This window comes from Amblyraja radiata, chromosome 1 (genome assembly GCF_010909765.2).
Source record: "Amblyraja radiata isolate CabotCenter1 chromosome 1, sAmbRad1.1.pri, whole genome shotgun sequence".
NCBI lineage: Eukaryota > Metazoa > Chordata > Chondrichthyes > Rajiformes > Rajidae > Amblyraja > Amblyraja radiata.
The window spans coordinates 130,509,219-130,525,308 of NC_045956.1; positions in this window are offsets into that span (position 1 = coordinate 130,509,219).

Sequence of the window (16,090 nt, forward strand, 5' to 3'; positions counted from 1 at the left end):
GATCGATCTCCTCTCCTGCCAGTCAGTGCCGCGCGGATTAGACTCTTCTCCTGTCACTCCCCGGGACGTTCCGCCCCTTCCTGCACCATCGCTTTTTTACTGAAGGAGCCTCAATTTTAGGAGGGACCGGAAGCGGCATGTCGCGGCAATGTAGCCATACGGAAAGCGATGAATTAGATCCCGGCGAAGGAGAGTGTCCAGTGCCCGCTGTGAGTCCCAAACACACCACTTTCGCAACGCCCTGCAGCTCCAGCCCCTCCCCCTTGCTGGCCCCCTCGCTGGCCCCCTTCCAAGCTCTCCCCCCACCCCTACACCCCCCCACCCACCACCCACACATCGGCGCGGCTGTAGCTGCTGGTGCTTCCGGGCCGAGCCGAGGCCTGGCTCTGATGGTGCCGACGGCTGATGCTCCTCCGGGGCATGCAAAAAGGGAGAGGAGCGGCAACCACAAGATCCTGGGGAGGGAGAGGAGGGGAGTTATGGAGGGAGGAAAGGAGGGAGTGACTGAGGGTAGGGAAAAGGAGAGGTGAGGGAGGGATTGGGGAGGGTAGGAGGAGAGGGAAAAGAAGAGGGAGGAGGTGAGGAGGGATAGTGGGGGAATAGGGGGAGGCGAGGAGTGGGGGAGATGGGGATAGAGGAATAGGAGGGGGGCCGGGATGGGAGAGAGTTAGGGAGGGAGGGAGGGAGGGAGGGAGGGAGGGAGGGAGGGAGGGAGGGAGGGAGGGAGGGAGGGAGGGAGGGAGGGAATGACTGAGGGTAGGGGAAAGGAGAGGGAGGGAGAGGTGAGGGAGGGATTGGGGAGGGGAGGGGGAGAGGGGAAAGATGAGGCAGCGCGGAGGGGAAGAGAGTGCTAGGGATGAGGGAAAATTAGCTGCGCCTATGCAGTTGGGAACTATGGGTGTGTGGTGGAATATTGCATTGGGGAACCAAGCCTCCTGTGTGACAGGGACCCAACGGGTCCCACTTAGTCTAGTATAACCAAAAATCCATTGCATTGGACAATCTTTGATCTTTTCTTGCTTTGAACAAGGGAAGATAAACCATGGAGGGTTAATTTTCATTTCTGTATTCTGAAGCTTAATAAGGTGAGTTGCAGCCTCAGAATTGGTTTGATAGCATCACTGGTTCATAATCACTACAAAAGGGGATGATGATATGTTTAAAGGCAGTTCACAGAGTAACTTTCATATCTAATTGGTTTAGGTTTGCAATGCCAACCAGCCATCCCTGAAGAAACCTAATATAGGATGCCTCAATTAGGAAAAGTTCTCCAGAGTTAATTGTTATCAGGCAACATATTGTTTTGATGATAAAAAGGGCAGTGCTAATACTAGCATACATGAGTGTACATTCTATACTCCACTAAATGGCCATGTACAGTAGAGGGTATAGAAACAGTCAGACAAATAGGCACTTCCTGGTTAATTGGCAATAGGATTAGAGGGAAGATAAAGAAAAACTTTCTCAACTAAATTGTGGTGGAGGCAGAAACCCTCAACAGTTTTGAAATGTAGTTGGATAAACATTTAAAGAATATTAGTCTTCTCGGTTATGGATCAAGAGCTAGGAAGTGGAAGTAACCTAAATATAGTAGCTCCGTTATAGAACATAGTGGACTGAATGGCTTTCTTTTGTGCCAAAAATGTATGTAATTCTAAAAGTCATTCAGATGTCCTCGGTAACCTAGCAAGAACTGCAAGAAGTTTAAAATGGAGGAGTTGGGATCTTCACTGTTAGCAACTATCTACGAAAATTACATGAATACAAACTATTAATTGAAGTTCGTGAAAATCATTTTTCATGATATATTTGTTTTTGTGGTGTGACATAAAGTTGATTAATGTTACATATCTGGACCTTGCCTCGCAGTTCGCTTACATTTTGTCAACACCTGGCTGGTCTCCGCGACAAGGTCATGGCACGTAGCGGCCTCATCCGACGCCTGGCAGGAACAAGTTGGAGAGCCAGTCCATCAACTCTTCGCACCTCTGCCTTAGCTCTTGTGTATGCCCCAGCTGAGTACTGCGCACCCGTATGGAGTAGTAGTGGACATACTAGCCTGGTAGACACGAGCCTGAACAGCACCTTGCAAACCATCACTAGGTGCCTTCAACCTACTCCAGTCGAGCAGCTCCCTATACTTGCAGGCATTCCGCCTGCAGGGATCCGAAGGCAAGCAGCAACTCTGGCACAATCTCGTCGTGCCATGGACCCAGATCACCTCCTCCATCAGGCTATCAGCAGAGAGCAGAGGCCACCCTGACTGAAGTCCCGTCACCCCTTTGCTCCACATGGAAAACAACTCCTAGCATCCATCCGGCCAACTGAGACAAAAGCACACTGGATAGCCACCAAGTAGACACAGGAGTGGAAGGCAACCTCATCTCCATTACACAGCTACATCTCTTCACCAGAAAAGCTGTCCAGAGTCTGACCTCCCCAGAGGAGCATGGGTGAAGCTCAACAGACATCGTACTGGAGTTGGGCGTTTCAATGCCAGCATGTGGAGATGGAGGCTCCGCCAGAGCCCAGCCTGTGAATGCGGAGCAGAACAACAGACAGCCAACCATGTCACCTCTGGGTGCCCGCTCTACCATCCACCAAATGGAGCTCAGGGCCCGACAGACATTGACGCAGAGACAACAACCTGGCTGCTTGAGATCTAACTATTCCTTTGATTTATGTTTCATTCACAAGACGAAGCCTCACAGAACAATTGCTGCAGAAGCCAATGTGCTATTGACATGAGTACTTAGCTTGGGTCATAAAGCAACTGTCATTGGGATAAAACATGGACAATCCAACTAACATCCAAAAATAAAGATGCTGGGTCACAAATGTGAATGAGTAATGCTGCTTTATCGAGAAAATGATGAAGAGGGCTATGAGATCCACAATGTGTTCATGCCAAAGATTGTGGAATCAGCCCCTAAATGCACTTCAGTAGCTTGTTTTTGCAACTCCGGTAGTGGTTAAGAATGAATGTGGATTTGTCGGGAAATAGGACGTTGCAATTGAATTAAGCTCCATTTCTGGGCTTTGATTTGTAATCAAGGGCTGACAGATGAGTGCATTGCTGACAAACATCTACTTTAAAGAGTCATAGAACTGGTTCATGCCGACATACTAATCCCATTTACCAGCAGTTGCTCTGTTGTCTTCTATGCCTAGGTGATTCATGTGCTTGACTAGGTATGTTTGAAATATTGTGGGAACACTTGCTTCCACCACTGCAGGTAGTGCGTTCCAGTTTCCAACCACCCACTGAGTGAATAGGTTCTTCATCATATCTCCTGTAAACCTCTTAACCCCTTACCCTATGCCCCTAGTTTTAAAAATCTCTGCTCCAGGGGAAAGATTCTACCATCTATCCGATCAATGCTCCACACAACTTTATAAATCTCCATCAGGTTCCCTCCTTAGCCTCTTGTGCTCCTAGAAAAACAAGTCCAACCCATGCAATCTTCCCTCATAGCCACAATAGTCCATCCCTGGAAAAATCTTGGTGAATCGCCACTACATCCTTCCCTGTGTAATCATGTCTTTCCTACACACTCTAACTGTGGCCTAACCAATGTTTTGTAAAGTTGTACTGTACCACCCTGCTTTTACACTCTAAACCATGGCTAATGAAGCCTAATATTACGTATGCCTTCTTCACCACCTTATCCACCTGTGCTGCCACCTTAGGAATCTTTGGACGTACTCCCAAAGACCCACCCATCATATATCCCCCCCTTGTTAGTTCTTCCAAAAAATGCATCACCTCACATTCATCAGGGTTAGGTTATATAGGCCTTTGCACTGAACAAGCTGGTCACTATCACTCTGTCCCTCATAGGTATCGTCCTTACCAATATTTGTGCTATCTGCAAATTTACTAATTAAACTTCTTAGATACATATCCAAGTCATTAGAATGTATCAACCAAGGGTCCAGCACTTAAAGTCCTATAATTTTGAAAAACTCAATGTCAGAACAACTCTTAAAAGTATGTGCATAGCAATCTGTGGTGTGAATTTGTGAAATGGAGATAAAACTTAGCACAAGCATAATTCAGTTTAAAAAGATGTACAAAAAACACTTGTTTAAAAGGATATTGGGATGAGGATAGGTGATTGTGAGTGGGATATTTGTTATACTGATTGTATTGGGAAGGGTGATTATAGAGTGATGGGTTGTATATATGACTAAGATACTGTTTAGTATATGAGGGTTTTTTCTTTTCTTTTTCTTTTTTTCTTTTTTGTATGGCTTTGTAAATATTTGATTAGTGTTCAAATGTAAATAATTTGGTGTACATATAGTGGCTGGTGTACATATGGTGTACATATAGCTGCTAAATTTGTATGAGATAATTACAAGCAGTTGAATAAGGGGTGGGAATTAATAAGCTTTGGCTTCTTCCTGCTCCTTTTCGGACACATATTATTTCATTTATTTATAGATATTGTTTATGACACTTTAGAAATATTTGTGTTTTGTTTTTTGTATGCTGTTTCACACTTGCTTTTTATTCTTTTATTCTGTTCGAAATAAATAATAAAATAAAATAAATAAAAACCTATGCTGCACTCCTTCAATAGCAAGAATATCCAAAACTGCACACAATACTCCAGGTGTGGTTTCACTAGGGTCATGTACAACTGCAGAGGGACCTCTTTGCTCCTAGACTCAACTCCTCTTGTTATGAAGGCCAACGTGCCATTAGCTTTCTTCACTGCCTGCTGTAAACTTAAGGGCCTGTCCCACTGTATGAGGTAATTCAAGAGTTCTCCCGAGTTTTCCCCTGATTTGAACTCAGAGAATGTCCGTAGTGGGTCCTTAGGAGTCCGTGGATGTCTCGTAGCGGCTCGTACTAGCAACGGTAGGTACTCGGAAAATCTGGTAAACTCGTGACGTTTTTTCAACACTGTGAAAAATGTCCACGAGTAAAAAAATAAGCGTGATGAAATAATTTTTTACTTTTTACTTCTACGAGCCCCTACGAGACATCCACAAACTCCTACGGACCCGCTACGGACATTCCCCGAGTTCGAATCAGGGGAAAACACTGGAGAACTCTTGAATTACCTCGTACAGTAGTACAGGCCCTTTACTAACCAACCCATAGATGTGTTCATTAAAATCATTTATATATATACTAGACTAAGTGGGACCCGTTAGGTCCCAGCATCACACGGGAGGGCTGGTCACCAACATTCCAATATTCCACCTCTCCACCAATTCAAATACTGCTCACCAGTGGGGCTGTCTGTTGCGCTAGTATGGGTGTTGCGGGCCGAAGGTACTGGTTTCCAGAGGGCTAGTATAGACATTGTGGGCCGTATGGATGCTTGGGCAGGCATCCAACTGTTGCAACGATTTTAAAAGCCAAGCCAAGGCAAACAATTGCCACCCGACAACCAACATTTATTTTGTGAAAACAAACTTTTAAAAAAGGCGAGGCAAACAATTCGGCTGCAGCCACCCGACAACCAAAATTCATTTTGTGAAAACAAACTTTTTAAAAAGGCGAGGCAAACAATTGGGCTGCAGACACCCGACAACCAAAATTAATTTTGTGAACACAAACTTGTTAAAAAAAGGTGAGGCAAACAATTGGGCTGCAGACACCCGACAAACAAAATTCATTTTGTGAACACAAACTTGTTAAAAAGGCGAGGCAAACAATTGGGCTGTAGACACCCGACAAACAAAATTCATTTTAGAAACATAGAAACATAGAAATTAGGTGCAGGAGTAGGCCATTCGGCCCTTCGAGCCTGCACCACCATTCAATATGATCATGGCTGATCATCCAACTCAGTATCCCGTACCTGCCTTCTCTCCATACCCTCTGATCCCCTTAGCCACAAGGGCCACATCTAACTCCCTCTTTAAAATATAGCCAATGAACTGGCCTCAACTACCCTCTGTGGCAGAGAGTTCCAGAGATTCACCACTCTCTGTGTGAAAAAAGTTTTTCTCATCTCGGTTTTAAAGGATTTCCCCCTTATCCTTAAGCTGTGACCCCTTGTCCTGGACTTCCCCAACATCGGGAACAATCTTCCTGCATCTAGCCTGTCCAACCCCTTAAGAAATTTGTAAGTTTCTATAAGATCCCCTCTCAATCTCCTAAATTCTAGAGAGTATAAACCAAGTCTATCCAGTCTTTCTTCATAAGACAGTCCTGACATCCCAGGAATCAGTCTGGTGAACCTTCTCTGCACTCCCTCTATGGCAATAATGTCCTTCCTCAGATTTGGAGACCAAAACTGTACGCAATACTCCAAGTGTGGTCTCACCAAGACCCTGTACAACTGCAGTAGGACCTCCCTGCTCCTATACTCAAATCCTTTTGCTATGAAAGCTAACATACCATTCGCTTTCTTCACTGCCTGCTGCACCTGCATGCCTACTTTCAATGACTGGTGTACCATGACACACAGGTCTCGCTGCATCTCCCTTTTTCCTAATCGGCCACCATTTAGATAATAGTCTGCTTTCCTGTTTTTGCCACCAAAATGGAAAACCTCACATTTATCCACATTATACTGCATCTGCCAAACATTTGCCCACTCACCCAGCCTATCCAAGTCATCTTGCAGTCTCCTAGCATTCTCCTCACAGCTAACACTGCCCCCCAGCTTAGTGTCATCCGCAAACTTGGAGATATTGCCTTCAATTCCCTCATCCAGATCATTAATATATATTGTAAATAGCTGGGGTCCCAGCACTGAGCCTTGCGGTACCCCACTAGTCACTGCCCGCCATTGTGAAAAGGACCCGTTTACTCCTACTCTTTGCTTCCTGTTTGCCAGCCAGTTCTCTATCCACATCAATACTGAACCCCCAATGCCGTGTGCTTTAAGTGAACACAAACTTTTAAAAAAGGGCTGCAGCCACTTTACAGCCGCATCGAGGGGACTCACCGTGGAGTAGACGTGCGTTCAGTGTTATTCGCAGCTCAGAGAGCCGTGACCCTCTCGCTTCCTGGTCTGGCAGAGACTGAATGAGGCACGACACTTCCTGGTTTTATAGTCCCTCCCCCTGCCGCCAGCGGGGGCAGCAGAGAAAATGGGGAATTTTGTAAAAACATTAATATCTCCCTCATTTTTAATCAACGGAAAAAATCCTCCGCACTCATACGGCGGAGGGGGGCTCTGAGCGAGATGGCCAAAATGACGGCTGTAGGTGGCGCCGTTCTCTCGGAAATCGCAGCACAGTCGGCCAAAAGCGGTCAAGATCAGAGATTTAGTAATATAGAGATATTTTAAAAAACAGAAAATAAGAGGGTAAATAGGGAGAGGGTAGGACCACAAGGATAAAGGAGGGAATTTGCACTATCAGTCAAAAGATGAAAGCAAGGTACTAGATTATATTTTAAAATATACTCTTATTGTTCACCAAGCAGGTCATGGAGGATTGTAAGATCAGTAGGGGGTATACTAATATGCTAGAGCATTTTGAGATCAAGTAGGAGGCGATGTTGGTTCTCGTAGAGCATTAAGGTGGATAAATCTTCAGGGCTTGATGGGCTCTATCCTTGGTTATCAATAAAGAGAAGAGGGATACTTTGAGGTCTTGACAAAAATTTGTTTATGCTTAGGTTTAGATTTATTTTTGTCATGTGTACCGAGGTACAGTGAAAAGCTTTGTTTTGCATGCTCGCTAACCTATCTGATGATAATAATATACATAAATCCAACCGTCAAACTCAAGTAATATAGGTTAGGCAAAGTGCAAGGTGCAGAATATAGTTCTTAGCATTGTAGTGCAGCAGTTCCATGGACAATGTCAACAAAGTGGTAAAGATGGATATCAGTGAAGAATCTGTGGATGTGACTGAGGGTCTTTGCTGTAGAATTTAGAGATACAGCACAGAAACAGGCCCTTCGGCCCACTGAATCCACGCCGACCAGTGAGCACCCCATACACTAGCACTATCCTACACACTAGAGACAATTTATAATTTACAAAAGCCAATTAACCTACCAACCTATACGCCTTTGGAGTGGAAGGAAACCCGGAGCACCTGGATAAAATCCATACAGTCACGGGAATAATGGGTGAACTTCATACGGTCAGCAACCATAGTCAGGATCGAACCTGGGTTTTTGGTGATGTAAGACAGCAACTCTACCACTGTGGCACTGTGCCGCTCTGCTGCCATGCTTCAGTTCAGCAGAGGTACTATCTGCTCCTGAGGCCTTATTAGTTTTGAGTTGGAATATGTTTTGTTAGTAAGCAGTGGCAGGAAGCTGGGTCTGGATAAACTGCAGTAGAATGGCTTAGCAAGCTTTGAGGGCCTCTCAGTTGTTAATGACTTCACTTTTGTACCTCGCTCTCATTCAGGTAGAACCTTTGACGTGGGACTGCAGACGACCTTTACAGAATCAAAAAGCTTGTGTTCTTTAGGTGCCAGGTTTCTGCTGGACATTTTTCTTCAAATGCCTTCTCCTTGAGGAAGTGGAGAGCCTCTAATCGGGAATGTCTATAATTTGCAGTCAATTACCTTCCATTTTCATCAAACGAGTCCTGGTTCTTCTTATGAGAGAAGACAAAAGTCTCGTCAGAGATGCCAATTATAGTGGACTTCAAGGTTCTCTGTGAGGTGATGTCTGAGAAGAGCCAGCCGTACAGGGTCCCTGAGAGCTTCAACAGTTATCTCTTTGCAACAATGACACTGATCTGACAAACCTGGGTGTTTGCAATGACAAGGCCAGGGTTCAAGCATTTTATTACGAGAAGGACCCTGTTGGATCTAGACTTCCCTTTAGTTACCTTGCTGATCATGCCTTGCCAGGAATTACACTCTTCCCCATCCTGGCATTGAAGTTACCTAGGAGGATTTGTTTGTCTCTATTTGGCATGCAGGCTAAGGCTTCCTCAATGTTAGATTAGATGTTCTTGTTGGCCTGAGGTTTCAAGGTTTGTTGTGTACAATATGTACTGATGATGCTTGTAGTGTGTTGGTTCTGCATTAGAGTGAACTAAATGGCCATATGGGTGTTAACTAAATTTCATAGTGTGGGTCGCTGAAATGCAAGACTAGCTCAGTCTTCATGGTAAAACTGCCTCCATACACTTGACATAGATCCCCACCATCGAAGGGATCTAAAGGAGGTGCTGCTTCAAAAAGGCAACTAATATTATCAAAGACATACACCACCCTGGCCACACTCATATTTATTCCTACCAACAGGAAGACGGCATAAGATTTTGAAAATTATGATCATTAGGTTCAAGAATAACTTCCTTCCAACAATCATAATGATCTTGAACACTACACAACACTATCCTCAACTTTGAAATATGGACGGTCTCTAGTTGCACCAAGAATTTGTAACTTTTTTTGCATTAGCATTGTCATAGAGTCATACAGTGTGGAATCAGGCCCTTCAGCCCAACTTGCCAAACTGACCAGCATGTCCCATCCACACTAGTCCCACTTGCCTTTGTTTGGCCCATTTCCCCCCTAAACTTGCCTAAATGCTTCTTAAACATTGCGATTGTCCCTGCTTCAACTAGCTCATCCTGCAGCTCATTCTATACACTGTTTGTGTGAAAAAGTTAGCCCTCAGATACACATATAATCTTTCTCAGTTCACTTTAAACCTATGCCCTCTGGTTCTCGATTCTCCTACTCAGGGCATTAGACTCTGTGCATCTACCTGATCAATTCCTCTCATGATTTTATACACATTCCTCTCATGATTTTATACACATTCCTCTCATGATTTTATACATGGTTATTGTGGTTATTCATTTATTTTGTTTATTTTGTTCATTATATATTGTCTATGTGTGTTGTGGTTACAGGGTTGTTATGTTGCTGCGAGTAAGAATTTAATTGTTCCATTGTCCGTAAATATGACAATGAAACGTTCTTGACTCTTGGCCTATTGCCTTGTTCTGTAAACTGGCCAAGTCTTCTCATTATATCTCACTCAGTGTGGCAATCTCAATGTCAAAGCGTCTGAGATCGTTAGCTATGAAGGCAGAGCAACATTCAAATCTGTCACTATTGTGATTTTCCATGAGGATTCTAACATTCCAGATACCAAAGTCTATATCATGGAGTGAATGATATCAGTGTGTGGTATCGCTTAACATGAGGTAGCCAATGTACACCAGTTTCACAGTTCGTCTTGATCCAGTGGCAAATGTGAGTGAGAAAACTAGAAAATCACCATAAACCTGCTCGCCATTGCAAAAACTGCAGTTTGCCAGGATCATTTGCTGCCAGACCTTAGCACAGCCTTGGTCCTAATATGGGTAAAGAGATGAATTCCAGAGGTAAGGTGAAATAAAACTGCAATAAAACTAATACATCACAAAAAGGAAGATGGTGGTTCCATTGCAATCACTTCAGCCCCAGGTCATTACTGCTGGATTTCCTCAAGATAGCAAATCAGCTCAAATTCTCATCAAATTCTCATAATGACCTCCCTTTCAATACAAAGTCATAAATGAGAATGCTCACTGGAGATTACACAATGTTCACTTTCAGGCAATATGGAATCCAGAAGTGTGTGGAAAATTCACGTGGAACCTAATTTTGCACCTTTTTTAGACATGGGTAGTTGGAGTTCTATCAACACTCCCTTCTCCCCTCCCCAACTGTTCTATCAATAAAAAGGCTTTTCTATCTCAGTACACATGACAATAATAAACAAAACTAATCTAAACAATATTGTACCCCTAATGCTGACGTTGTATAGGGAAATATTTATTCTGCTCAACAACGCACATACTCATCAACTTCATCAGCATATTTCGAACAATGGAAGCAAAATTCACACAAAATAGGTTCAAAGAGACTTAGAAAACTCGTTACATCCTATGGACTTACAGTATACTCCCAGTCTATATTCGTTTATTTCTCAGTCACTTTGTGACCTACTTTAAATTTGCAGTTTTCTCCTCAGTCCTGATTGATATAATGCTCTGTGAAAGGACAATGACTTACTACCCCATCTGCAGGATTATGCACTCTTGTAACAACAACAGACTTTAGCCTTTCAAAATGGAACATTCTGCTGCATCACATTATGTCCCGGGCATGCTGGTCAATCACTGAGTAGTTCTATTCAACTCATCAGGCTTCTATTCTCTGAGATTGCTTTGTGGTCATTTATATTAAGGAAAAATAACCTCACATAGCCAATTTATTATTAGGCATACTTTCACATTTCAGATATCAATGCATCATCAGAAATCAAGAGATGATATTGTGACTGGGAAACAGAACAGAGATGAAGTATGGACAATATAGCTGGCCTCAAATTTTGCCACTGATTACACCACTTTATCTGCTGTCAGCTCATGTTAGCTCATGAACAGCTTGCAACAGACTGATAAGATGACTATCCTAATAATATGCTGAATAGAAATCTGCTAAACAAATTAAATGAAATACATTCACACTGGATTATGTTTTTAAACTACTGCACTATCTTTGAAACCTTGCCATGACTGAGTAATATGATTATAGTATAACAGCAATTCACATACACATTTAAATGAATGATTCAGTTTACTTATTTCGTTTGTTGCTGGAGTCACTATGCTATAGTTTTTTAAAAATAATTAAATGCACGTACTTTAAAGAAAAAGTTATATTAATACAAAAACATAGTTGTCGGACCTCCAACATTAACTGCCCTCGTCCACCAGAAAACCTTGAAATGCTAATGCACCAAGCATTTCAATGTGCATATCCATCAGCCTTCTTTCATAACACCGCCCACCCTGGTTTACATCTCGGTTACTATCTCTCTAGCTTGGTTGCAATTCACTCATGCCTAGTGATTTCAACACACCCTGATCTCACTTCTAAGAAGACAGGTATATTTACACACTATCAGTATCTTATCTGTTGATGGTGTGTGTGTCAAACTTGGTGATAATGTGCCATCTTCTATCTTGCCAAATGGTAGCCCAGTCCGGTGACCAAATAGTACATGTTGGTCTTATGAAATTAGAAAACCACAAAGGTAAAGTGACTGTCAGCTGGGTGAGATATAAGAGATGCACTCCTACATCATTTGTGCAAGGGATTTAGGGTAAAAGGGAGACAGAACATGTGAAAGAGAATTACTCATAGACCAAGGGTAAGCCAGGCGACCGTTTCGCTGAACACTTGCACTCCGTCTGCCAAGGTGTACCGGATCTCCCAGTTGTTAATCATTTTAAACCCCTTCCCATTCCCATACTGACCTTTCTGTCCTGGGTCTCCTCCATTGCAAGAGTGAGAACTCATGCAAACTGAAGGAACAGCACTTCATATTCTGTCTATGTAGCTTGCAACCTAACCTTTTGCGTGGCACAGCGGTAGAGTTACTGCCTTGCAGTGCCAGAGACCTAGTTTCGAACTGTCTGTACGGAGTTTGTACGTTCTCTCTGTGACCCCGTGGGTTTTCGTGGGTTTTCGTGACACCGTGGGTGCTCCGGTTTCCCCCCACACTCCAAAGACGTACAGGTTTCTAGGTTAATTTTAAAAATGGTAAAACTGGCTTTTGGTATAGGATAGTGCTAGTGTATGGGCTATCGCTGGTCGGCGCGGACTCGGAGGCCGAATGGCTTGTTTTCACACTATATCTCAAAAGTCTAATGTAAAGTGTACAGCCTAGCAGTATGAATATAGAATTTTCCAATTTTAGTAAACTAACCCACAAACACACCCACCTTCATGAAGAAGGGTTTTGGCCCAAAACGTTGCCTATTTCCTTCGCTCCATAGATGCTGCTGCACCCGCTGAGTTTTTCCAGCATTTTTGTGTACCCCCACCTTCTCGTCTGATGCTTTTATCCACCCTCTCTCTTCACCTACTGAGATTCTCCCTGACCCGCTGAGTTACTACAGGACTTTGTGTCTTTTTTTGTAAGTCAGTAACTTTACAGCGTGAAATCAACACACAATTGTAATAAGTGAAACATTGTAAACATTTTAATTTCTAAATATTTAATGAATGTGGAATTTTGATATTATTATCCTGAGAGTATGAAACTGTATAGGGTGATTTCACGAAAGGTCACTGGAGCATAGATCCTCACCCACGTGACCGCAAAATCCAACTGGGGTACAAGCGTCACTTCCGGTACATGTTAGTACATGCAAAATGAAAACTGACAATTATCCCATTCCTTAGCTTGCATCTGAGTAAGATTTATTTCAAAACTCATTGATAGTTTACGATTATTTAAATGGTAATTGTAGCTTCAGAAGCGTTTTCATTTTGCATGTTAAAACCCACCTGAGAACCATGGGCGATTTTGCAATTTTACATGGATTTTTCACTTTTAAAACTTTTCATATAACAAATGAATAAAGATAAAACGTCAATAATGCCTTACTTTTGATGAAATGCAGCGAGCAAACGCGATAATTCCCGATATTTTCGATCTTTATATCTCCACGGCCAATGTCCGCTAACCACTTCCGCTGTTGTTGTCCCTTCAGCTCCCTCTTGTATTTACCTTCGTTTTTATCTATCTTCTGAACTGTAAAGTTAGATAATTGTGCCTCACGGTCACCCCGACTGGCACAGTTATTTACAGCTCAAAAACGGGCCGTTTTCGCGGTTTTTAACGGGTGTGAAAGTGCGCGTTTTCAGCATCACTGACATGTACCGGAAGTGACGCTTGTACCCCAGTTGGATTTTGCGGTCACGTGGGTGAGGATCTATGCTCCAGTGACCTTTCATGAAATCACCCTATACATATTTTAAGACCATGGTGGTGTTTTGCAGTAACTACAGGCGCTGCCGGAGTGACCCACTGAATTATTTCAGCACTTTGTGTATAAAAATAAAGTTGGATTTGATAAATATTCCTGTCAGCGTGAAACTATAGAGCTTGTAGAAAGGCAGAGATTCACAGACAACTTCAGAATCGTTGTGCACCATATGTAGCAGTGTGCACTGTTGGTGGATAGTTTTTGCTGTCCAATCTCCTGGCCTTTCCTTAATTACAGTGAAAATATTCTCAGAGCTTCAGGCTTGTCATAGTGATACAGTGTGGAAACAGGCCCTTCGGCCCAATTTTCCCACTCCAGCCAACACGTCCCACCTGTCCGCATTTGGTCCATATCCCTCCAAACCTGTCCTATCCATGTATCCATGTACCTGTTTCTTAAATGTTGGGATAGTCCCTGCCTCAACTACCTCCTCAGGCAGCTTGTTACATACACCTACCAACCTTTATGTGAAAAAGTGACCCCTCGGATTCCTATTAAATCGTTTCCCCATCACCTTAAACCTGCCCTCTGGTCCTCGATTCACCTACTCTGGGCAAGAGACTCTGTGCATCTATTCTTCTCATGATTTTATACACTTGAGTCTTTGTATTTATCTTGTGTAGGAAGGAACTGCAGATGCTGGTTTACACCGAAGATAGGACGACACAGAATGCTGGAGTAACTCAGCGGGACAAGCAGCATCTCTGGAGAGAAGGAATGGGTGATGTTTCACTATGTATCACTATGACAAGCCTTAAGCTCAGAGAATATTTTCACTGTTATAGAAACTTACAAAATTCTTAAGGGGTTGGACAGGCTAGATGCAGGAAGATTGTTCCTGATGTTGGGGAAGTCCAGGACAAGGGGTCACAGCTTAAGGATAAGGGGGAAATCCTTTAAAACCGAGATGAGAAAAACCTTTTTCACACAGAGAGTGGTGAATCTCTGGAATTCTCTGCCACAGAGGATAGTTGAGGCCAGTTCATTGGCTATAGGGTGATTTCACGAAAGGTCACTGGAGCGTAAATCCCCACTCACGTGACCGAAAATTTTAACTGGGGGACAAGCGTCACTTCCGGTACATGTTAGTGGATGGGAAAACACGCACTTTCACACCCGCTAAAAACATCGAAAACGGCCAGGTTTTGAGCTGCAATTAAGTGAGCCAGTCGGGGTGACCGTGAGGAACAGCTACCTAAATTTACAGTCCAAAAAATAGATAGAAACTAAGGTAAATACAAGAGGGAGCTGAAGGTGTAAAAACGGCGGAAGTTGATTGCCGACATTTTTCGTGGAGATTTAAAGATCCAAAATATCGGGAATTATCGCGTTTGCTCGCTGCATTTCATCAAAAGTGGCATTATTGGCTTTGTTATCTTTATTCATTTGTTAGATGAAAAGTATTAAAAGTTAGAAACCCGTCAGTAAAATTGCAAAATCGCCCATGGTTCTCGGGTGGGTTTTAACATGCAAAATGAAAACGCTTCTGAAGCTCCATTTACCATTTAAATAATCGTAAACTTGCATCTCAGTAAAATTGATTTCCAAACGCATTGATAGTTTACGATTATTTAAATGGTAAATGGAGCTTCAGAAGCGTTTTCATTTTGCATGTTAAAACCCACCCGAGAACCATGGGCGATTTTGCAATTTTACTGACGGGTTTCTAACTTTTAATACTTTTCATCTAACAAATGAATAAAGATAACAAAGCCAATAATGCCACTTTTGATGAAATGCAGCGAGCAAACGCGATAATTCCCGATATTTTGGATCTTTAAATCTCCACGAAAAATGTCGGCAATCAATTTCCGCCGTTTTTACACCTTCAGCTCCCTCTTGTATTTACCTTAGTTTCTATCTTTTTTTTGGACTGTAAATTTAGGTAGCTGTTCCTCACGGTCACCCCGACTGGCTCACTTAATTGCAGCTCAAAACCTGGCCGTTTTCGATGTTTTTAATGGGTGTGAAAGTGCGTGTTTTCCCATCCACTAACATGTACCGGAAGTGGCGCTTGTCCCCCAGTTAAAATTTTCGGTCACGTGAGTGGGGATTTACGCTCCAGTGACCTTTCGTGAAATCACCCTATATTTAAGAGGGAGTTAGATGTGGCCCTTGCGGCTAAGGGGGTATGGAGAGAAGGCAGGTACGGGATACTGAGTTGGATGATCAGCCATGATCATATTGAATGGCGGTGCAGGCTCGAAGGGCCGAATGGCCTACTCCTGCACCTAATTTATATGTTTCAATGTTTCGGTCTAGACCCAAAACCTCACCCATTCCTTCTCTCCAGAGATGCTGCTTGTCCCGCTGAGTTACTCCAGCTTTTTGTGTCTGTCTTTTGTATTTCTCTTTCTCCGTTGAGAGC